Source organism: Atheta coriaria, unplaced genomic scaffold, assembly GCF_025399875.1.
Source record: "Atheta coriaria isolate IRGN ID8LTWV9N9 unplaced genomic scaffold, Caltech_Dcor_3.1 hic_scaffold_9_pilon, whole genome shotgun sequence".
Lineage (NCBI taxonomy): Eukaryota > Metazoa > Arthropoda > Insecta > Coleoptera > Staphylinidae > Dalotia > Dalotia coriaria.
This window is the reverse complement of record NW_027045451.1, coordinates 12,006,193-12,032,405: the sequence shown is the minus strand read 5'-3', so window position 1 is coordinate 12,032,405 and position 26,213 is coordinate 12,006,193. Positions and strand designations below refer to the sequence as shown.

The window sequence follows — 26,213 nt, the reverse complement described above, 5'->3', positions numbered from 1 at the left end:
TCGAAATATGTGCTAAATGTGGGAAAAATGAAGCACGCCCGTTAATTTATGCCAGATCCGTTCATGATTTGCCCATTTGCATACGTTCACGCTCTGCCCCGCGGACGCAGCGCGGCCGTTTGGGTGCATCGGCTATGATATGCTACTTGGCAAATCCACCCGAAAGGTAATTTTTCAGAAGCCCTCGTGCGTTCTCACCCATTCGGCCGGCCACGGGGCACACGGGCGGTTTTCGCAAATCGCTTCGTGATTAAATTATACAAATGAAAGTGCGCGCCACGCGGCAGCATTCCTTAGTAGAAGGTATTCAAAAGAATGCAAAAAGAAAAAGAAAAACAAACTAAAACAAGAATAATTCCAGAAGTCCACACATTTCTCTTATAACTTGTAATTCCTCGCTATAATATAAAATGTATGAAGCTATACGATACTCGTATTGTAGAAGATGTGTTGTATGAAAAACGGAAGGTGGTTTCCAGCGGCGTGCGCCCGCTGCGACAGTGGCGACCCCTGCGGTGCCGCCGCGGCCGCTCGCGCGCCATCGATCGTCGCCGCCGGGCGCGGCGCGTTTCGCCACATCCCGACACACTTCAACCCTCCGCCGACGCGCCGCTCCCCACACACACACACGACAAAATGTCCACCGGGCAACTGGCGCACGTCGTCTTCATTCGCCTCCTTTCAACCTCGCACCGATGACATTTTAAAGACTTCATATTCCACACGATGCGCAATAAGAAAGTTTATTATGTTAGAAGAATAACTTGAATATCGAGTGTATGAATGGTGGTTTGAGTGCGCTGATGGCGGAGAATATTTAGGGGACAGTTTATTACATTGTCCGCGAGCGGAAATAACGAAATGTAGTTACGGTTACGGGCAAACCGGAGGGTGGCTATGGTGGCGGCGGCAACATTATGGTTATTTGCGTCCCCTCAACTGCACGCCATTTCGATGTCCCAGCGCTACTAAACGCTGAGTACGCATAACCATCACATAACCTCAAACATAAAACTATGATTTTTATTACGCTCATAACTATTGATGACTCAAATACTCAGTTTTCTAAACTAAGTGAGGTTATGTATCTATGTATCCAAATATGTTTCAAGTATACCAAAGTTTTTAAAGTACGTGGTTGTCGCATTCCGATGATGTTCACTTGCCAGTGTTGCGGTATGCGGCTTGTGCGCTTCGCGTGCATGATTGGCCGCGCAGTCGACGGCGATGACCACGTGTATAATTAGGTATGGTAATGGTCGGCAGGCGGCGAGGGCGAGCGCCTAATGAAGGGGCCCGCTCGCCGTCTCTCTCGCGGGGCGCCGCGGGCGCACGGGGCCAAGCACGCGATCCCGTCGGACTTTGTTGCGTGTGCACGACTTTTATCTCGAGCAATGCCGCGCGCAGCAATGCCATCGCCGCGCAGCGCCGCGACCGAGTCGTAACGATAAAGATAAAGCGATTTGCGATGCACGGCGAATGCCATCGCGCACATAACCTATAAACTTATTATTTGCCAGCGCATTGCGAGAATAATTGAGATGACTCAGGACTTGATCGATGATGAATCAATAAATAATAATATATTAATTATTTATTAAATAAATAAATAAGATATATTTTATTTGTGAATCTTCTATAACAGAAAAATCAAACGTAAAATATGTTGGTAAGCGCATAACTCCACAACTTCTAGACCAATTTGGTCAATTCTTTTTTTTAAATGTTCGTTAAAGTCCAAGAATGGTTTATACGGCGAGAAAAATTCGAATAATTGCCGGGAAAACCCTAAAGGCAGCCCTTTTCTATAGGATAAAAGTTGGCATTGAGATTCAATCATAGTTATAGTTAAATAGTTGAATTCGAGATGGCGCGCTGAAGTGCATTATTAGCAATTCTTTATATAGGGAAAGTAGCCATATTTGGACCATTTTTATATTTTTTGATTTATAGAGCCACATATAAACTGTCAATAAAAATTAAGTAGCGGAAAAGTAACTCACAAGGCTTACCAACAAAATTATATTTTTGGTTTAAGTAAAAATTATATTTATACCCCTCAAATTTCAGTTTAAAAATTGTGTTTTGGTCCAAATTAAGAAACCGGTTTCCTAAATTGGACCGCGCGGTTTCCTAAATTGGACCATGCTTTTTTAACGGCAATTGACACAATAGTAAATTTTAGTTTTAGCAGTAACACAAGCACATTTTGTATAAACCAAAGTGCGGCATTTCATACAGTGAATCATTTCGAAGATTTGTGCTCGTCCACAAGCTTTTCTAGGAGGTCGAAAAAATGATATACGTTTTCCCTGTTAAAACCCCGGTGCCTGTCTTCGGTCCAACTTCGGCAACTTGAAGAATTTATATTTAATGATCAACGACAATCTTAATATAACATAACCTCTCAAAATTAATACTATAAATTATAGATAAATAAAGAAGCTTTCTGATGATAAAATAATAATCGGTAAAACTAACGTTTTAACGGCTTGACAGCTCTTGCACTTACGTCGTTATAATAGATTTGATAATCAATGATACACGAAGTTGTTGTCACGACGAAAGCACGCGGCAAGTTTTAACCCAAATAGTTGCATTAATTGTTTATAAATACGAGTAAAACAAGGGGCCAGTCAATTTTTGCATAAACTTCAACAGTCCGCGGATATCGTGGTGGTCCAACTTAGGCGCTGGTCCAAATTATGCTACCTTCCCCTAATTAATTTCTTTAAAATAAAATTGATAATCATATTGATATAATTGACACATACTATGTCTAGAACAAGAGAGTAAAACCGAATAACATTTTTATTAAACACTACCGGGACGAAGTCGCATAAAACACAATTTTCTCACAGATATTGTGTGGATTTTCGGCTATTTTTAGCCGAGTGAGACTATTTTGAGTTGTTGGACTTTGTGTTTGAGTTTCGTGCAAATTTCGCCCGCTCCGCGTTAGCCCTGTTATTATAAACTGCGCAACGGATTATTACAACCTTCCATATTCTACCTGCGCTCGAATCTTGCACACTACCAGTGCACGATTTTGTGAAATTCCGAAAATCACCTCGAAAATAAACCCAACTCCCACGCGTTCACAAAAAAATTAAATACAAAAAGATTAAATTAAAAAGAAAAGCTATTATTATCTAGTTTAATATTTTCGTATTACTTTGATTGCTCTCATTTTTATACGTCAGGTTAAAACTCTCGGAAAAGACAATCAATTTATCTAACTAATTGCCGGTGATTTATCCTCTCATCAGTTTTGGTTCGGTTTTAACTTTAGCTTTGAACCGAACGCGCGCGCACACAATATATAAAAACAAGCAATTAAACAACTTTTGTTTTGTGTCTCATGCCACAACAAGACACATCGGTACAATATTAAAAGCTGCCGAGCATAATCACCTGTTCGTTAATGTTCTCCACTTCTTCAAACTGCGATGCGATGATCATCAAGGCATTCGCATTCAAAATAAAAATAAAAACACTACAAAACCCAACACACACATAAATGACCAGAGGGGTCATTCGCACTCCTTAAATTTTATATTCTCTACTCGTACAAGCAAAAAAAAAACAGACGTGTTATTAAATATCATGATTTCAAAGATCTTTTTCGATTTTCGGCGCTTTTTGGCAGAGAAAGCGCAGCGCGCACGATTCCCGAGAGACTAAATATTAAATAATTATACGTTCGCGCGTGCGGCGTGAGCTATGAGAAACGCAAGACGCGCCGAAAACACAGAAAAGAGTTGCGGGTATTGTATTAAATACATGTGTGTGTAAATGGGGGTTAATTATGATGTCGCAAACGATGTGAAAATCATCCCCACACCCACACACGACGTCGGCGCCAGCCGTTTAGCGCTTGCACACATGTGGGAGGAGAAGACATGTATAAAATAAAATTCGAAAAACTACGGAAATATTGGCGCCTAACCCCAAAATGTGCCCACATCTATTTATTACGCTAATCACAGGGTGGGTGTCCGTTGGCGGCGCGTTCGCCTTTGCGGCGCGCGTCGCGTCGGCTCGCATTAAATAAAGTCCAGGTTGAAGTTAAGCCACGGTGTGTGCTGCACACTCCGGCTGGGCGTGGTAGAGGGCGTTGTGACCGACGCACCACGCCCAAGACTCACGACGACAACACAACACAACACTCAAACACAACTTTAGAATACCTACATACGTGGTGGAAAACGTAGAAGGTAACGTACAAGAGTTACAACTCTTTTTTTTCTTTCTACGTTGGACAACCAGCACGTACCACTTATCCCATTTTTTACGTTTATCACGACCCGGGGGAGGAGTAACGCGTGTGTAAAGAGCGTGCTTGGTGCATTCCGGGCATTCCACGCGTACCTACCTCACCTCCAAAGCCTGCAAGTGATACTGATCAACGTTACAAACACCAACCCAACAAATACAGGTATAATAATAATAATAAAAAAAGGGTTGTTTTGTTGGACGAAGATGTCTCACGATATGCTGTTATTCTGACCCCAGTATCAAAAGGGTTGTAGGTTTGAAATCCTCCCTGTATCAAGATAGGCTTGTTGTGTCTATGCAAAACAGCCGGGGAATGCCCGGAAGCATTTTGTAGCGTTCGGAGGAAAGGCCTCTAAGCGCTGGGTTCCGAGGGATGCCGAAGGGTAAGGGTCGATATGGAAATTTCCCATCTACATTTAACTCTCCCCTAAGTGTCCAATAACCCTAAATGTTAAAACTACGCAAACATTGAATCACTCGAATCACTATATCGCCGCTTTCAAAATGGCGTCAGTGTCAGTGTCAAAATTGTAAAGGACATAAATTCAGCCGTATCCAAATTTTATATCTAAATAAAAACATTTTCGTAATGTCTACCGAATTCTATTCGAAATGGCTGGTCAAGACCAAAGGCGATTTGGAGAAAGTAATGAACTACGATCAGGAACTGCTCAAATTAGGGTCCATCAAAGATCGATCATTGGCTAATCATCTCATTGGAGGTTTATATGCTAGATATTCCATGGTGGTTCAGGAGTTGGATGCTTGTTTAGATCAAATGGTACAGGTGCAAAAGGGTTTCACAGTGAGGAAGTTAACAAATGCTGCTGCTGCAAGATTAAATGAACTCAAAGAAGAATTGACAAAATTAGACATATCGGAGTACCATTACATTGATGGTGCGTTGATTGAACTTAAATTGATCCCACATGATGTTGAAATCATCCATCCTTCATTGGTGTACCCAAGATTAGATGAATATGAACAGTTTTGGAAGAAATTAAAAAACAATGAAACTATCTACGAACCTCCGGAACCAGGAACTGAACCAGAAGAAGAAGGTGAAGTTAAACCCAAGAAAAAGAAGAAGAAAAAGGTTAATATAGATCCTTTAGCCCTGCTGAATGCTGCAGGTGATAAAGATTCAAAAAATAGTGATGAAGAAGTAGACGAAGAAGAAGAAAATGAAGATGATGAAGGAGAATCTCTACAAGTGCATAATTCTTCAATGTTCAGAAGAATAGTATCAAGATCAGGCAGTATGATCAACAAACGAGAGAAAAAGAAACGTCCTTGTCTAAGACCCAAAATCGCCAGTCAATTAGAAGCAGAGATGTCAACTGAAGAAAAAGAGGTTTTAGCCTGCAGTACCAGGTACCTAAGTGCGGTTATCCTCATTCAAGCTCATGAAAGAGCTAGACAATCACGACTGTATGTTCATGATGTCCTCCAAGGTCAACCATCAACTGCTTCCACTGCAACTGCTAGAACTAGTATCAAACCCAACAATTCTGTACAGGTTGATAACGAAAACGAAGAAGAAGGAGGAACTGACTCATTTACTCACGCAGCTGTAAAGATTCAATCATGGTGGAGGAGATACCTAGCTGAACAACACAAGAAGAATCAAGAGAAACGTCTTAGGTTATTGATTGGAATGGTGAGACCCAGTTACAGGCCCAAGGATGAAAACATCAAATTTCATAAAACAATGAGCGTAGACGTGAAGCACGTTATGATGCTTTAAGAGAATATTATAAAACTTTGATTGATGAAAAAGTGCGAGTCTTCAAAGTGATAGCTCCAGGTTTATTTGAAGATATCGGTGATGAAATCCGACAATGGTTTAAAGATTGGTTTTATTCCGTGAAGACCTTCAAGGATATTCCACCAGCTGCTCAAGGTGGTACTGTGTTGGTTATTCGTGGGGATATAGAATCTCCAAGTGAACATTTTGAAGAAATGTTGAAGAGTACTAATACCAAAACAGGAGCTGCTGCGACTGTTGCTAAACAAAAGGAAGAAGCACAGAAAGCTGCTGCAGAGAAAAAGGCGAAAGATGAGGAATTGAAGAAAAACAAGCCGAAGAGAAGAAGAAGGAGAAACCTTCCAAAAGAAGCAAAGAATATACTTTTGAACCAAAACGAACAGCGGCGATGGATGCAATTGAAGAAGGTTTTGAAGAATATGCCAAAATGTGGGCGAATGTCAACGATGCAGAGAACCCAAAGAACAAACCCTATATGGATGTGATAACTGAAGAAAAGTGTTATGAGGTGCAAATGGAGGTACGACCCAAAGTAGATGAATTAATGCGAATTGAATTAGAGCTACTGAAAGCAGCCACACAAAAAGATAAATGGATAGAGAAGAAAGGTGGTAAAGCTGGAGGTAAATCTAAAAAGGGCAAAAAAGGAAAAAAGAGTAAAAAAGAGAAGAAAGCCAAAGGTGAAGCAGGCGGAAAGAAAACAGGCAAGAAGAAGAAGGATCCGACTGGAAAACGTAAAGTTGAAGATATTTTCCAAGAAATGTACAATAATGGCATCATCCGCAACTATCCCGAGGTGCATATTGATGAATACATGGCAGATTTCAGTTATAAAACTTCGAACAACGTGAACGGTATAGAGATCCCCCTGCAACCTTAGCGGATGCAAGACAAGCAGTGATAATGAACTGCATTATACCTTTGGGTGTCGAAAAGATGCCAAGACCCAAATCTGTTCTGCTTATGGGTCCCAGAGGGTGTGGGCTTGGTTTATTAGCTAATGCAGTGTTTAATGAAACTTCCTGTGTCCTCTTTGATTTGTCACCAAAAAACATGAAAGGAAAATATGCTGGAAAGAAAGGTAACAAGGATTTGACCCATCTTGTGACCAAAATGTCTAAACTGCTACAACCATCTATTATTTACATTGAAGATGTTGAGAAGGCTTTTTATAAAAAAGTTCCTAAAGATGAAAAAGAGAATGACCCGAAAAAAGTTGGGAAATTTTTAGCGAAAATTGTGAAACCAATCACTCAAGATGATAGGGTTTTAGTTCTGGGGACATCAAATTATCCCTTTTTGGGACAAGCTGGTAAATTGAAGAAAATCTTCCAGAAAATTATCATGGTACCAAGACCAGATTATGGTAGTATTTACTTATTTTGGGAGGAAGTCCTTTTGGGTTACCATGGAGTTGATAGGAATTTTAACATTACTGCTTTGGCTACAATGACCAAAAACTACCCACTCCCAGAAATCAAGGACGCAATTGAACGGGTATTAGAACCACAAAGAATAATACAATTACACTGTAAACCTCTATCACACATTGAATTAATTGACTCTCTCCGAGAGGGTTTAGGCCCTATTACAGACAAAGAATGGGAAAAATATGAGAAATTCTACGCGGGTACAAAATTAGGCAAGGCGCGAAAACAACTCCTCTCACAATTCACCAAACTCGTTGAAAACGAAAAGAAAAAGGAAGCGAAGACAAAGTAACCAAATAATCTCCGTGCAGGGAGCAAAAGAGCAGAGTTGAAAACAACGTCGATATCAACAACTATACGGAAACACAGGAAATCAATCAGCGTTTTTGAGAGTGCAACCTTGTTTGGATCCTGGCTCTCTCCTGCACGCGTTTAATATGTGTGTGTGTGAGTGTGAGTGTGTACACATGCTGGCTTTCCCTTCGCTGCGCTTCGGGATTTTTTTACACCCTCGATGTTTGAACGCAGCGCTGCGCGAGAAGTTCGCTCGCGCTGCGAGAGAGTCGATGCGAATCGGCGGCTGCATTCCGTACTTCTGCAAACAGCCGCCGGGCTCAATATCAGCCAATGGAGGGAGCACGCGGAGGAAAGCAAGTTTCATCAGTGGGCACACCAATTCTAGCGGGCACCAGGCCAGGCGAGAGCCAGGTTATAATGTTTAGGTTTACACAATTTTCATTTATTTATTGATTATGCTATTTATTAAATAAAATTAGAAAAATGACTAGAAATTTTCATTTTGAGGACAATTTGTCAAAAAGTACTGCAGTGATTTTTAACTTGCCTTTCTTTGGAATTATTTTTGTAATTGAGTTGTGTATTCATATTTAAATAGTATTAACTTGCTCTTCACGTTACACTTTTGACGCCTCTCAAATTTATTAAAAATTGACCCAAAAATGCAGTCAAAATTTAGTTTCTTGTAATCTATAATATAAAAATGAATCGCAAAATGTGTTGGTAAGCGCATAACTCAACAACGCCTAGACCAATTTGGCCAATTCTTTTTTAAAATGTTCGTTAAAGTCCAAGGATGGTTTTTACGGCGAGAAAAATTTGAATAATTGCCGGGAAAACCCTAAAGACAGCCATTTTCTATAGGATAAAAGTTGGCATTAAGATTCAGTTATAGTTACCTTAATAGTTGAATCCGAGATGGTGCGCTGAAGTGCATTATTAGCAATTCTTTATTTAATTAATTTATTTAAAATAAAATTGCGAATCTTATTGATAGAATTGACACATACCTACTATGTCTAGAATAAGAGAGTAAAACAAATTAGGTACATTTTTATTAAACACAACCAGGACGAAGTCGCGGGCAAAAACTAGTTTATCATAGAAACGCTTAAAATTGGCAGAAAATTAGGCGTTACTTAAGCAAAATTTCAAAAATATGTATTTAAATATCAAATTAGTGTAATTACTATCACATAAGAAATTATTTTTGGTAAATTTGATTTTTCTGGTAGTTAATGCATCGTTGATTGCCTATTTTGACTGTCCTAACCTAATATCTAAGATTTTGAATAACTGCACTGTCAAAAAAGTGTTGTTTCTTCAGATTATAAACTAAACTCCACACTAAGAACTCATAATCCGTGTTTTTTCTAAAAATATCATGACTCAAGCCTATACCTAATATAAAAAATATATGATAATTTTACTCACAATTACGTTGTGTTAATCCGAATGTAAACTTTTGTTCGCTCGGCTGTTACCGAATCGTTTTTCGTTTTGTGATGCGTCGAGCTGAGGATGCCCCCGGGTCAGGCAGCGCCGAGAAAAATTATAATAAAGGATTATAAGACGGCGTCGTCGGCGCGCCGGCATAAGGTACGATTTGTTCGTGGGCGTCCGCGCATAAATCGCCGAGCGCAGCAAGTGCACTCACTATACGCACGCCAAGATGAAAACTCGTCGCGCCCGAGGACGAAACATGGCTTCTTGAGTAGTCGCAGCGTGTACTCGCGAGTACACCACCGGTCGCTACAATATGGCCGCCCGAGACACAACACAAAACAACAACAACAACAACGCTTGCAATATGTTCGCATATTTTTCATCATTTCGTTTTCTTTTTCATCCAAGAAGGTGACTTGGCTTTAAATTGGTATATTTAAAGGTCGTTAAGATTAAAGTTGTTCAAAAGCGTGAAATTTTATTGACTTGTTCTTTATAAGTTTTAAGAAAAAAAAAAGAAAAAAATATTTCTGTGGTTTAACGACTGCATTGATTTGAATAAACAAATATAACTGGAGTTGTGAATGAACAACCGCAAAATTTTCGGGGCGCCCCAAAACGTCCCCAAGGCAAAATTTTAATTTATCACCGATGCATAAAAATTACAACCGCAGCCTCTCTACCTACAAGTCATAGTAGTAGTATCGTACCTTTCATCCCTTGGAGCGTTCGCGCGGTACGATATAAAGGATATAGTATAGTAGATGTTGTTGGTTGTGTTTTTTTTTTCTTCTTCATATAATGCTGGTAGGAATCGCTCCAAGGAAGGTAGAGGGCGCCTGGGGGGGCGCCCATAACTCGGTTAGCCAATCGGCGTGCACGGCAGCACTCGCGTCCGGCCAATGGCCGCCAGCAGCCCCCCGAAGTGCCTTCTGCCCCACGACCAAAAACACGCGCACGCCTCTGTGCTCGCCTCCGCTGCTCGTCATACTCTCGCGTACGCCCGCACCGCGAGCACCGACGCCACGACGCGCAACTCGCCACCGACGCCTGCGAGCGATAAATTCAATCACAAACGATTTAATACTACAACAACCCTTTTTAACATTAAAAATTAAAATTAAAATTAAAAACATATCGCGCGTGTATACCACACACTCACACACTTAAAATTTTAAATTTAGTGCCTCACGTATTGTTGTTGAATCATTGCATCGCTGTGATAAACGAGAAATTAAAACAAATTAAAATAAACACTCGTGTGAGAGACAAACAAACGCATTAAAAAACATTTCGCTTGAGAATGGTTTAAAGGACACGCCGAACGCCGCACGCAACGACTGAAAATTATTGTGATAACTGATCATTAGTGTGAACTGTGTGACAAACTCGCCAGCAAGCTCTACAAATAATTACAAGAAATTATTTGTGTGCGTAGTTCAATTCAACATTTGGGGAAATATCAACGGCGGCAAGAAAGCCAAAGACGATGGAATGATGTCGAGATTCTATCTCAATTCGAATGCGTCTCTTGCTAATTATCAACAATATGAAGTAAGTTTTTGTTTTCCCAAAGCACTTATTTAATTTATAATACAAAAATACATCAACAGGTGTTTGGAAGTTAAGTTTTATTAAGTTTGTGTTTGTGTTGGTGTGTGTGTTGTTGAGACAGGTAGAACAGTTTTAAAAATTCCATTATAATAACTCCGAAAGGAAGCGATTTAAATAAGAGCGAACATTCGTTTTACAACCCGTCAAAGTGCGGGGCCCTGAGAGTTGAAAATACCACACAATAATTGCTTTTTACTGTGCGCGCGTTCCAGAGAGCGCCCCGACATTTTTCGAGCATTTAAAATTGATAAATTGCATCGCAACGAAATTAACATTCCACCCGACGGGGCGAGCAAAAAACTTAATTACGATCAATTTGATCATTACCTCCATATTAAATTCCGTAGTCAATAATTTATTCTGAAGTGATAACAGTGAATATTGATTGAATAAAATCTAAACATAGATATGTAGTTATTTATGTGTCGAAATATGCATTAGATATTTTACGAGTTTAGTTTTAGTTTTAGTTTAGTTGTTTGAAATGTTTGATTTTTATTGCCTGACGCCTTCGTGAAACCAAAATGTAGTCCGAAATTGTTTTTATTATGCGGTCGTTTGGATTTTATGTGTATGTAACCTTTAAATCGAGGAAGAGAAATTAAATATGCGCCATATTAATACATCTATACAATCTATAGTATTTATGATTAATGTGAATCTATTAGTGTGATGCTGACGCTATAAAGAAGATGCTGCGTTGATATTTAAGTAACATCTTTATACAGTTTAATGTTTGTAGAGTAGGTAGGTGTTTGTGTTTTTAAATAAGTGCATAAATTATTCTCATCGTTAGAGTTGGTATTTTATTGGCACTTAATGAAATTGTTATAGGAGAGAAGTGATCGATTGCAATGTGAGTTATTAATCTTGGAATCATTTATGACGGGCTGATATTGCTAATGTTGCAATTTATTGGTGTTGTCTAACTATCAGAATCAATAATATCTAGGATGAAGATATATTTATAGAGATAAGTTGTTATATACCTACCTAAGTAGGTGGAATATGAAAATATTAAGTATTTAAATTGAGTTTTAGTAAAAGGTTATTTGCTTAATTTTTATTTTAGTTATTATTCACTTCTGCTTTGATTTATTTGCTCAAAAATCAAATTAATTTATTGAATAATAACTATTTGGTGTTACAACCCTTTTTCTTGACAGTTTTGATTACTAACACCAATATAAAGGTTCGAAAACTAAATTTTATGTAACGTATTCGGTAATAACGATCAAAATTGTAATGAAATCAATTTTCCAGTATTTGTAAGGCTATCAATAGATGATATTATTAAATATTATAAAAAAGAAGTGCCAGTAGCATATCCGGGCTTAAAATAAACAAATTGATTGTTTTTTTGTGTCTTTTTGAATTCATTTTAACAGATGAATTTAAAAAGTTACAAAAATATTATAACCCGAGGGAATTCATTCATATAAGCTCAAAAAATTCGAAATTGAATGTGAATTAGCAAAAAGTATTAATATTTATGAAATTCTACACGATTGTTTACATTTATAATATAAAAATGAATCGTAAAATCTGTTGGTAAGTGCATAACTCAACAACATTTTGATCAATTTGGCCAATTCTTTATTTGAAATGTTCGTTAAAGTCCAAGGATGGTTTTTACCCCGAGGAAAAATCGAATAATTGCCGGAAAAGCCCTAAAGACAACCCTTTTCTATAGGATAAAAGTTGGCATTGAGATGCAATCATAGTTATAGTTAAATAGTTGAATCCGAGATGGAGTGCTGAAGTGCATTATTAGCAATACTTTGTCTAATTTATTTCTTTTAAATAAAGTTGCGAATCTTATTGATAGAATTGTCCCATACTATGTCTAGAACAAGAGAGTAAAAACAAATTACATTTTTATTAAACACTACCGGGACGAAGTCGCGAGCAAGAGCTAGTATTCACATAAAACACAATTTTCTCACAGATATTGTGTGGATTTTCGGCTATTTTTTATTAAACACTATCGGGAGCTTGTTTCAAATAGTTTGAGCTCAAAACAAATTAAATCATTTATATTTTGACTCCACAGTGATTCATAATCATAATATAAAAAATACAAAGCTATCTGAAATCAAATTAATTATTATTTCAAAACTTTCAAGAATAATAACTAGTTCCATGAAAAAGACATCAAAAATGGATAAATCATAATATTATGAAATGAAAGGAAGTAAAACATCTGCAATGAAGATATGCAGCAACAACTTTCAATCTCACCGGATTACCCACCGCCTAAATTGAAGGTTTGCGTAACAAGTGCCTTGAATACTTAGTAACAAATCACGTCCGAATATCAATGAAACCCACAGCCACAAATTGTATCAACAACAAATTTATGACTCGTCATTACCCACTATTACTTTCCTCCACAACTCGGCGACCACTTCATCCAGCTAATAACCTCCTTGGCTACTTCACTACTTGCTCACCGCTACCGTCTTTCCACATGCGTTCGGAGTAATTTTTGGTAGGTTAATGCCAGGGTACGGCACGGGCGCGTCTCGTACGAGGAGTTACGTACGTGTTGCGCGCTTAATTCACGGTTAGTGCGTCCAGCAGCGCGGACGTTACCTTACAGGGGGTTATTAATAAATACCAGAAGCCTCCCGTTTGCTTAGCGCACATTACATGTTACATGCTGTGGACGCAGCAGCATGCCTCTGCATCTTCTTTCATTAAGTCGTGGTCGTGCACGGTTTGAAGATGTGCTTTTGTAACTGAACGCCGGATGAGGACGGCCCGCCGAAAATTAACTAAACTGGCTCACGACGCGCGTGTGATGTGTGTGGAATGTGCGCGTATCACGTGAAAAAAACAGTAGCTAATTTTGGGTGCTTTCGAAAACGCCTCTTAATCATTTTTAAACTGTGCGTATGCAAACTGTGTATTAATATTAATCAAATTTTGATATTTTATTATCAAAATTGTTGTTTTATTATGCGTTCGTATTTATATGAAAATGTATAAATAAAATTTACATGCGCCGGTGCATGATTCAATGTTATTTTATTTAAAAGTGCTGTAATATTTATAGTTTTATTATTTTTACTGCTGATAAAATACTTAAATCTGCATTTATTCATAATTTAGATAAAATTTCGCATTAAATGAATTTATAATCATAACAGCACTATCAAATTACGATATTTACAAAATTAATTTTCATTAAAATCATGAAATGCAATACTTTTAATTAGTAATAATTACTTTTTGTTAATGCACGAGAAGAATAATAATTTTAGCGTCAGGTTTGAAAAAGTTCGGATTGTTTTTAGGTTATGTATGCAGTAAAATATAGGAAACGCATTTGAATTTCACTGCTATATAGCCGGTTGAGTTTATTTTTGCGCACCAATAAAAGAAAAACAAAGAAGATTTAAACTTACGGGTTCATATATATGTTCTGGTATAAATGTTGCTGTCAATTGTAGTTCGTTGAAAGAACAAACAAACACTTTTCACAGTTGAACATGAACTTTTTGCTGGGGATTGTCAAATTTGCACTCTGACTAGTAACCACAGCCGCCACTGGTGTCGCGTGCGTTGAATTATTAGTTCGCGGCGCTACCACTGGTGCATTAACCCGTAAACTGATCCGATTATGTGCATTCGTTTATTGTAGGCAACCAAATTGACATAAATGTTTAAAAATAGCAAACTAATAAATAAACTTTGGCCAAAATTGCTACTCATCTACAATTTACTTTTTAAGCAAACACTTTAGTATTAAACATTTAAGTAAATGCAAAATCCTTTATGCTTGGCGTAACTCTTCTTGCATTTTTATCTGTTTTAAGTATGTGTTGGCTTGCATCTTAGAGTCCTTAGTTGGAAACACCAGACATTAACTCATTTTCCAGCGAACGCGTGCCATATCATCAATAACTCCAGCTCTCTAGCTGCACGTAGAATGTAGATGCAAGTTGATATAATTGTTTCGTGGGTCGAGGCCTTTATGCACGCGCGAGCGCGAGCAGACGCATGAATCTACTTGTACTGCTTGTACACGCATGCTTATCGCATTGCGAGTTAAAACTGAAGAAGACTCGAGTTGATTCGAGAAAAGTTAAGTACGTAGCGCGTGTTGGATGCCGCGGTACGTGAGGCGCGCGTCGTCTTCGTGACGCTCGTGCCCGCAAACGCCGAAACAAAAACGACTCGAACCAAACAAGCAAAAAAAAAACGACAACAACAAACGTAAACGCACGTCGTGCGCCGCACGCTTTGCGTACAAATATGCGTTTATTATACGCTATCGCGGCGAAAATAAAAATAAAAATATATGAAAAAAAAACACGCCCGCCTGCTATATAATTAGCGAAAAATTTCCGAGGAATTTTTCGGACGAGCCAAAAATTTCCGTAACCTGTAATTTGCTCTCCGCTTAAGCGCGATCTTTTGTTACAGTAAATAATTGTAATATTTTGTTCATTTGGGTGGTGGTTTTGTTTCAGGTAAGTGAACAACAACACTAACACACGACATTCACGAGGGGGCTTGTTACTAAAGCGTCGAAAATCGTTCGATTGTCGCTTGCGAATCAAAACGCTTTGAGAAAAATTGCGATGTCTTACCGAGGAGTGACCGCGTTGCAATCCAGCGTGCCGGACTACAATAACTCTTGGGTGAGTCCTCCAACTTCACTACACATCTCACAATTTGTTCATAACGCGAAAACACGGCGAACTAAAATGTGCAACTGTCGCTGCGTAGACACAACCGATAATAAAGATAAGGTGCAAACTTTTGAGCATCGCTCTGCCCTCTAGGGGCTTTTAACTAAACTATTTCAAATAAAGTTTACAAAAATGTATATAAACAACGCAAAGTTTCAGTATTTATTAAATTTAATTATTTATTCAATTTTAGATATGTTTATTTAATATAATTACATTGTTTTAAAAGAAGAAAATATTAAAATTATTTTAAAATTTGGTTTATGTATCCGTAGTGTCCTCTCACGGTGATTATAAGAAGCTTTACATGCTTACAAGGTTTACCTCTCGGCTTTATTGTCGACCGCAGCTTTATCTTTTACTACTACAATATCCAAACAAAGAGGTCGCTACCACACATATTACAATAAAAATTATTTATTTATATTGTAATTTACCAAACAATACTTTTTAATTAACTCCATTTAACTAATACAAAAATAATAAACTTGAATTTTCAAGTGTTTCGTTATTATATTCTTTGCTTTGTTTAAAAAACTTGAAGTATTTTATTTAATAGAATTGTTTAATTAATTATTGCCAGCTGAGATATTACTGTTAAATCGACGTGAAACATTAATTACACAAAATGACTCACCACAACAAACACCGCAAAACATTCGAAGATCTATTGATAAATTCAGCATTGTGTTATTGTAAAAAAGAAAAATGGCTACCTAATTATGTGACCTTTAAACTTTTCAAACAAAAAAATGATCGAATGTTTAAAGTGCTAACGCGGCAAAAGACACACCCACCGCGGCAAAACGATGAGTTGTGTTTTTAATTTTAAACCAAGAGTCATTAATATTATTAACGCAGCGCTAACAATGTTAGAGCGTTTAATTTATTGTGGATAACTATGGCGGCCATGTTGGTTAATTACACACTGTCATGTCTCATTCTCATGTAGAAAGCGAAAAAAATTTCAAGAAAAACATTACGTCACGTTGTAGTCTATACAAAGAAAATATTTCTATAGAAAATATTGATTCGAGACTAAAAATTTACTGATAGCAAGGTTTTTTAGTGAAATAGAGCGAATTTTTCACATTTTATCATTGCATGCGAACATTTTTGACCAGAAGAAGTCGACAAGAAAGTGTTGAAGGAAGGTCGAAGTGGCGGCTGCTATAGAACGGAAATTCTATCATTTTGAGCTTTTTACGTGAAAGTGTCAAGTTTTCAGGTTGTAAGGGGGCGGTTTTTGTAAGGACGCAGGAGTTCCAAGCGAGTACTGGGCGAGATAAGTCGGTAATGTTCGGTCGTTTACTATTGAATGGCTTTATCATCGTTCAAGTTCCTGTAGGTTACAGTGGAGGGTTACTTTCGTGTCTCAACATCCCAAAAGTGAATATTTAACGTGGAAAACGTATTTTGGACAAAACTTGTTTTAATATTGATAATGGTTTATGTAAAAATGGATTATTAATAAAATAATTCATTTAATTGCATAAATTTGCTTAGTTTTTTATAAAAAACAAAGTTTTTCTATTTTTATGCATTTGTCTAATTGTCCGCTAGATGGCGGAAGAGTATATATTTGACAGTTTATATTTCTAACCTCAAAATGACCCAAAAATTCCTTATTTTTTCAAAATCTACAATTTTATAATTAAATTAATATAAATTAGCACTGCACCTCTTCTTTTTCACACATTTATACCTGTCCAAAACGTTTTTTTACATTGGCTTATTAATTTGTTTTTTCGTTTAACAAAATTTCTGAAATTCTCTAACGATGTAGATGCCAAACGCGATAATGCAAATACTTGTACTTGCCTAAACTTTAATGTGTGATTTATTTTGGGAGTTTTTTGTGTATTCGTGACGATGAAAGCAGACAGAAATACAGACTGGTAGTGATAGATTTACGTGAATCTTGATATTATCCGACGGATAGTTTCCTGCGTCGTGTTCGTCGGTAGCACGAAAGTCGAGTCTGATCAGGTCGTCGTTTACATTGCTACACGCGCACGCCGCACGTCAATTACGCACATTCGAGTATTTCCAAACAAATTCTCCGAAAACGTCGTAAAATCGTCAAAATTTCCTGCTGCCGAATGTCGTATGACAATAAAATCAAGCATTCAACTGTATACTTCATGATTACTTTTTATATGAGTTAAAAGTCATTAAAAGCAAAAAGTTAAATTTAAAACCTTTGAATGATTTTGTTTTAGATTTTGGTTTTAATCAGACTAAAATGCAAATTTTTGTTATTTAGGGGTTTTATTTGAAGAAACAGAAATAATAAAATGAAAATATAATAAAACTAGCTTATACCCGCGACTATGTCCCGGTAGTGTTTAATAAAAATGTAATTCATTTTTACCCTCTTGTTCTAGACATAGTATGTGTCAATTAGGTACCTATATCAATAAGATTTGCAATTTTATTTTAATGAAATTAATTATATAAAGAATTGCTAATAATGCACTTCAACGCGCCATCTCGGATTCAACTATTTAACTATAACTATGATTGAATCTCAATGCCAACTTTTTATCCTATAAAAAGGGCTGTTTTTAGGGTTTTTCCAGCAATTATTTGATTTTTTCTCATCGTAAAAACCATCCTTGGACTTTAATGAACATTTTAAAAAAAGAATAGGCCAAATTGATCCAGGCGTTGTTGAGTTATGCGCTTACCAACAGATTTTGCAATTCATTTTTATATTATAGATATAAAAGAATATTTTTCACGATTTGTTAATACATATATAGTATATAGTCAATATAGTATATAGTATATAGTATATAGTAAATTATCAAATTGTAAATTAAACCACCATAGTTTATAAGTACTTTTACTCGTATTAAGTTAATTTAATCAAAAATTCGCGGTTATTAACTTAGCTATGTTTAAGTAGGTAGTTAATTTTATTGCTTTCACTGAATTTTACTGATAACAACAAAAATACTCTACGCATTATTCATATCTTTGCAGTTATAAATAAATTAAACATTATTTCGATTGCAATAAAATCGAAATTACATTTCCTTGATTTTTTTTTAACTCAGTATCCTCTGATTTAAATCATTTAAACGTAAACAAATGCCTTTTAATAATTCCGAGTATTTAAATGTATTTAAATTGATTTAATTAGCACGTAATTAATTTTTTATATTTCCTCTTCTGACATCGCGCACACTAAAATAAAAGCCCATTAATAAATCAATTAACAATACCTAATACAATAATAAAACTACAGTTATGCAATCAAATTGATTTGATTGGTTCGTCGGGCGGTCGACAGTTGAAATATGTAAGTAAATCAGAGTATAAATCCGAGTGAATCAACGAAGTTGTTTGCCGGGGCGTCGACGCGTGAAAACTTATTAGAAACCGGGTGGCGACCGGGCCCGGAAAGGTGTGCGAGGTGTGCTGTGCGATAATTACACATTGCAGCACGTGTGAAACGCACGGAAATGTTTTATTAGCCGGGCAATGCGTTCGGCACGCTGGGGTGACTTTATTTACGGGTGAAGTAGTACGATTGAGTGCTGGATTTGTAAATGCCCGCCGCGATGGGCGGGCGATGACACCCGCAGGGCAAACAGGACTCCTGGGGGAGGCTTTTGTGAAAAATGTGAACTGTAGAGAAAATCAAAATCAGCCAATTAGTGTTAACCCCCATTGAGTTAAAGACAAATTTTTATACATGAATAAAATACGTTTTATCGGGGTGAATATTTTTTTATTATAAAAGTAGAAAAAATAGTTTTAGGGTTATGAGAAGTTAATTTTTTGTTTTTTAATTTTTTGCTAATCTATAATATAAAAATGAATCGCAAAATCTGGTGGTAAGCGCATAACTCAACAATGTTTAGACAAATTTGGCCTATTCTTTTTTTAGAATGTTTGTTAAAGTCCAAGAATTGTTTTTAAGGCGGGAAAAATTTGAATAATTGCCGGGGAAACCCTAGACAGCCCTTTTCTATAGGATAAAAGTTAGCATTGAGATTCAATCATAGTTATAGTTAAATAGTTGAATCCGAGATGGCGCGTTGAAGTGCATTATTAGCAATTCTTTATAGAATTAATTTCTTTAAAATAAAATTGAGAATCTTATTGATAGAATTGACACATACTATGTCTAGAACAAGAGAGTAAAAACGAATTACATTTTTATTAAACACTACCGGGACGAAGTCGCGGCAGAAACTTCTAAACTTGGTTTTTTGGATTAATTGAGGTTAATATATTGTAATTTTCATTTTTATTGTATTTTTGTAGTCAAATACAATTTATAACAACCTCATTTTTCAACTGTTGATTCAATAAAAATTACATTTTTACATACTGCCAGCTATCGACAAGAAGAGTAAACAAAAAACATTATTTTATTATTTTTTTGTTATAACTATCATTTTACTTGTTTTTGTATAGAAAAATAACTTATAACCTCACTTTCAATTGATAATTCTTCAAATATGACATTTAACTTATTGCCATCTAGCGGATAAAAGTGTAAACTAAATTAAAGTGTAGATAAAGTGTAAAATGTGCTGAATAACTGCAATCATACATGTTCCATTTTCTAAGTAATCCAAGCACGCACTAAACAAGTAATCGATTAAAATGTTTGTTAAAGTAACATTAAAAAAACACAAGCGAACAATTTATTCGACTTCTTATCGTACATCATCTTCAATTCCCCGGCAATCATTCGCTTGTTTTGTTTCAACGTGTAATTTTAACTCAACTTCAAATGTAGTACGAGATGTTCAATGTACTGCGGCAATGAGTCGACAAGAATTTTCATAAACATGCTTAATGTTTTCACATTGAACACTGACTTATTTCTGTTTATTTAAAAAGTGTTCAGAAATTAAAATTTATCTCTTCTGCATGTAGATTTCTCGCAGGAGGCGCACGAGTCAATTAACTTGTTGTGTCATACTTTCGAACGACACAATCTCGCATCTTCAATGTGAATTAATTGTTGTTGAGTGTCACAGTCGTGAAATAAAAAAGTCTGCAGCTCTTTGTCAGTGGAATGCATGATGTCAAGATGTGAAATACGAAAAAGTGTCAAGAAGTGTTAATGCACATTGTAATTACTTATCTATTAATCCATTTGACTGTCAAAGGTGTTTTTTGTTGATATTAGCATAAATTTTCGATGAAAATTTGTTGAGAAATCACTGTTTAGATAGGTCGACTGTATAATTTTTTATTTCGTATTTCTTTGTATTTTTTTATTAGCGATATAAGTTTATGAATTATAGCGGTGCACACACCTTTTTTTCAGGTCGTCGCAACTGCCCACACAGTTTTTACAGAAATGAATAGTGTGTTAGAATAGTTGTAGCGTCACATTCATAAATATCGCGCTCGTAAAATGTGTGAAAACATCTTTACAAATTTGTCACTTTAATGGCAATAATAACCTAACAATAAACGAATAACATTCATTGTGTAGAAGTTAGATGTTTAAATATTGCAGATCATTTTTTATAAAGTGAAATTGAAACAAAACTAGAAAAAAATTAATCTTGAAGTATTTGTGTTATTTAGGCAACACACAATGCTCTTTTGAAGTTTATATTTATTGTAAACTTGTTTTGCCCGCGATTTCGTCTCGGTAGTGTTTAATAAAAATGTAATTCAATTTTACTCTCTTGTTCTAGACATAGTATGTGCCAATTCTTTCAATATGATTTGCAATTTTATTTTAAAGGAATTAATTATATAAAGAATTGCTAGTAATGCACTTCAGCGCGCCATCTCGGATTCAACTATTTAACTATAACTATGATTGAATCTCAATGCCAACTTTTATCCTATAGAAAAGGGCTGTCTTTAGGGTTATCCCGGAAATTATTCGAATTTTTTTCACCGTAAAAAACCATCCTTGGACTTGGACGAACATTTTAAATAAAGAATTTATCAAATTGGGCTTGGCGTTGTTGAATTATGCGCTTACCAACAAATTTTTCGATTCATTTTATATTATAGAATAGGTTGCCTGTAGAAAACAAAACAAAAACAACGTAGATTACCCATTATACAAAAAAATAAGGAAATGCTTCTAAAAACTTAATTTACGTATGTTATACACCAAAGTTTAGATACTTCGACGACTTAAAAGAATTATAAATATTTTTCATACCAAATGTTATTCATGTGTTTACAGTTTTGAACGCTTGACTTGGAATAAATTTGAATTTATTTTTGATTGATCGGTCCAGAACGTTCGGCCGAATCTATCCGGGTGGAAAACGATTTCGATGTAAATTTCAACCAAACTATACACGCGCCGGATAGTTGTTGTTATTCGGTGGGTCTAACAAGCGAAGATGGAGAAAAAATCGATTAAGGCATGTGAATAAAATGGTGTGGATTGTAGTCGTACTATGCTCGCCAATTGAAATGCGTAATCGAACGAAAATTGCGTTCGTTTCACTAATAATCATGTGAGGCTCAAAATTTGGCGTTAAATTTATTTTTTTATTAACTTCATAATATGTGAGTATATTATATACAGGATAATGCAGAGGAAATATTTGTGAAATTCAAATCTGAAACAATTCGGATTTTAATTTTATAAGGAAAATAATAGAAAAATACTTTAATTACTTTTCTGTTACTTATTACTTCTAATATGATTTATAAACAAATGCATGTTGTATATGGTTAGTTCTAGAATTTACGTGAAAATTAAATAATTAATATAAATTAATATTATTAGTGCGTTATGTGCCTTAAAATTAGTATAAAATAAAAAAGTATTCAATATTTTCTTTTTATTTCAAATTTTTGTTCTTAAATCGCTCTGTATCTTTAATAATATTGACCAAAATATTACATATTTAGTACTAATCAATTCGGTATCAAATTCTACATTTAAATATTTTTGTATTTCATTAAAAAAATTAAGAGATTATAAGTTATTACACAAAATTCCTGAAAAATTAAAAACACCAATAATAATTTTCTTTTGCTTTTTACTTTCAAACTATTTTATGAATAAATAAATATTTTACACAATTAAATAAAAAATTTAATGCAGAATAGACTACTTCTTGAATAATTCTTGTATCAAGTTTAGTTATTGAGTAATTTTCCAGAAACTGCGAACAAAACAAAATTTTTAAGGATTTTAACTATTATACTCATAATAAAGTTATTACCCTGTATTTATATGTAATACCTAATACAATTTTTTAAATTTCGACTCACTTTAAACTTGCAATTCATTATTTGCCGAAAATTTCAAATCATGTAAAACCAATCACCGCATAACAATGAAAAAAACACCACAACTTATTGTTAACAAAAGTGTACCAAGCATTTCATTATTATCATGATTAGATAGATATTGGGTTATTTGTGTCAGCCAAAAGCACCTTACATCTTACATCTTAAATCTTAAAACTAAAACCACGTGTGTGCGTCCACAGCACACCGTACAGAGATTACAGTTAAACGCGATGTGTGTTCTCATTATGTTTTTTCTCCACTTTGGTTTTTACTTTTATTCTTCCACGCCGCTCATATGATTCGACGTTCGATTAAAACCGAAATCCATTACATACTAGTACTACAGATTTAGATTCGCAAAATCTATGAGTACATGTAAAGCCTATACACACTATGTACGTGTACATACGAGTTGTGCGCTTGTTCGGCTGTTGCTCGTTACCTACTTCTTGTTTATTAAATCATTGTTTGAATATGTTCGATTCGGAGCGTCTGCAGACGGCGGTGCGACGCTTTATTAACTGTAGAGACACGCCGCTGTGAAGTTTTACATCTCGGACATGGTGAGGAACACGCGCCATGGAGACACGCGAAGGAATAATAAGAATAATAAGCTTAATAGGTTGAATAGGCCGAATAATCAACGTAATGAGAAAAGAATGTAGTTTGCTTTTTGAAAAAAAAAGCAATAAAAGGAAATCAATGTGAAATTTAGAAGAAAAAGAAGTTTGGTTAGGTATTAAATAAAGTGACGCCATCTACAGACATACCTAAATACTACTATTACTATTTTTAACTAGCAAATATACTTTTTTTCAAAAATTAAAGAAAAATAAGTTTTTTTTTAAGTTTTCTTGATAATTATAATATGTTGTGATAAATTGAGGTTAATTACGTGAATGTATAACCTAACTTGGTTTTTATTATATTACCACAATCATTATTTTATTCCATTTCTTAAAATATTCACTTTTAATATGCAAATATGCATTTTTAATTGTTTTTCTAGCCAAAAATGGCAAAATTACTCATTAAACTGAAATGTTGCGTTTAAATGTGTCGCCATCTAGCGGATAATAGACTACAACACAAGTTATTTGACAATTAAATATCAAACATTATATTTCTTCAAAGTCTACAAGTTAATAATCATTATTAACCCATAATTTGACATTTTTATAACAAAACATAAAGTTTTTATTATTTATTTTACCAAAACTTGAATCTTCTTTAAAAATTTAATTATTGCAACACTCAGCATTTCGCATTGATTGTATTTTATATAAAGTCATGACGCTGTGATCACCTGCCTCGCGTCCTGTGCGTGTAAAAGACGCGGGGGATAACATTATGAGCTTATGAGCTTTCATTTCGACAGCTTGCTTTGCCGCCGCGTGAAAAATGTAAAATGTAAATCGACCAATCGATGCCGTCCACTGCCAGCACGTTGTTGTTGTTATAATGTTTCGAGTTACGAGTAGGTAATTCAGTTATGCTTCGATTTAAATGTTTTCTTTTTCTTCTTCTGCTTGCGTCGATGTTGTTGTAAACCATTATTAGTTGAAATTATGTTCAATGCTGCTAAACGCGCGCGTTCGGTTCTCAAACAATTTCGAATCGTTTTTCATGCTGGACGAGGTGATTTGGGATATTAGGATATTAGGATTGTTTCAAGTTAAAGGCGGCTTAAGTTGGTTAAAACTAATGTGACTTTTAAGACGTCTACACGTCTCCGGTTGAGTCGAAGAGGCCAAGACTATGATTATGAGTATGTACGTTCAAGCATCTCAATAATTTCGTTTCGATTCGGAACAAAAATTGATTTGATTTGATTTGGTTTCTAATTTTGTTATTTTCTCAATTTACGATTCACATTTTACATTCTCATCTATATAGAAGGTGTGTCTATGGCTTAAGACAATATGAGTGACTTAAGTCATACTTTAAGTACTTTATTGGTGCATAATTGAAGTGATAGTACTCAATACTAATGGAAAAATATGATTTTTGTAAAAGTTTTGCAGAGAATTTCAGTTTTTCAATGATTTTATTAAAATACTAGTTTTGCCCGCGATTTTGTCCCGGTAGTGTTTAATAAAAATGTTTCGCAATTTTATTTTAAAGAAATTAATTATATAAAGAATTGCTAATAATGCATTTCAGCGCGTCATCTTGGATTCAACTATTTAACTATAACTATGATTGAATTGAGATTCAATCAACACATTCAACTTTTATCCTATAGAAAAGGGCTGTTTTTAGGATTTTCCCGGCAATTATTCAAATTTTTCTCGCCGTAAGAACCATCCTTCGACTTTAACGAACATTTAAAAAAGAATTGGCCAAATTGGGTTAAGCGTTGTTGAGTTATGCGCTTACCAACAGATTTTGCGATTCATTTTTATATTATAGAAAGAACAATTAACCTGAGCAACTTAATTTTTTTTTAAATATTGACTTTAACACTTTCTTGAATAAAAATTACAAAATATATCATAAATTGCTGTTAAATTCTGTAATAAAATTGAAAGTTTAACACAAAAAGCAAATCAAATACCTTCTCACACGGTGACAGGACGTTATGAAAATTCCCCCGCACACTTATTTAATATGTATCAACGTTATCTCGCTTCATTCTTCATACCTATTGGTACCTCAGCATTTTGAGCAGCGGCTCGCGTGTGGTGATGCTGTGGGCATCCCGTGTGTGCGGTCAACAACCGGCCAAATCGCCGGTTTGTGGTGCGGCCACGGCGCGCGGCCGAGAGAGTGCTCTTCGCGCGTTCACATCTTCTTCGACGCGCGTCGCGCAGGTCTTCGGACCTGTGCCCGTATGCGTGCGTAGTATGTTGTCTCTCGGCGAAGATGCTGGTGTGTTTTCGACCGAACAACGAGTGACCCACATACGAATCGTTTTTCAACCTGTTCAATCAACGGACAAAAATTGGCTTTTTTTACGAGGCGCTGGCGACTTCGCTGGAAATCGGCCGGAACACGTCATACTGCGAATTATTAAAACTGAATGAATCGTATGAACAAAGTTTTTAAAAATAAATATTTGGAGAATTTATGGTATTTTAATTATGTTTATTTTATAGAAATTCAAATAGAATTGAAAAAAAAACTTTAAATAAACCTTTAAACGATAAATTATTATTATTTATTTAATAATAATCACAATAATTAAAAGTATTTTACCTTTTCTTTATTTTGACCCAATTTTGACAGTTTTAGAATAGTATTTTAGCCCAAAAATGACAAAAACCAATATTTTTGATTTTTTAAAATTTTTCTTGTGTTTGGTTTGGCATTTTTGTCATTATTTAATAACAAAAATTTTATTATTCTTAGTATAACTTGGAAATTGTTAATTTATTAAATTATCTGTCTTTTTGCATTGATTTAATAATTTTTAAATAAAATTAATATATT

General features: G+C 35.4%; 1 long non-coding RNA gene and 1 pseudogene across 1 annotated transcript in view; one reads left to right on the top strand and one right to left on the bottom strand.

Moving 5' to 3' along the window:
- Positions 1–15,570, bottom strand: part of LOC135799441 (uncharacterized) — a 42,247-nt gene extending 26,677 nt beyond the window's left edge. Inside the window, exon 1 of the long non-coding RNA XR_010550004.1 lies at positions 15,432–15,570. This is a non-coding gene — a long non-coding RNA (uncharacterized lncRNA). The remainder of the gene's footprint in view (positions 1–15,431) is intronic.
- On the top strand, positions 4,796–8,267 carry LOC135799065 (IQ and AAA domain-containing protein 1-like; annotated as a pseudogene).
- Positions 15,571–26,213: the final 10,643 nt, after the last annotated feature.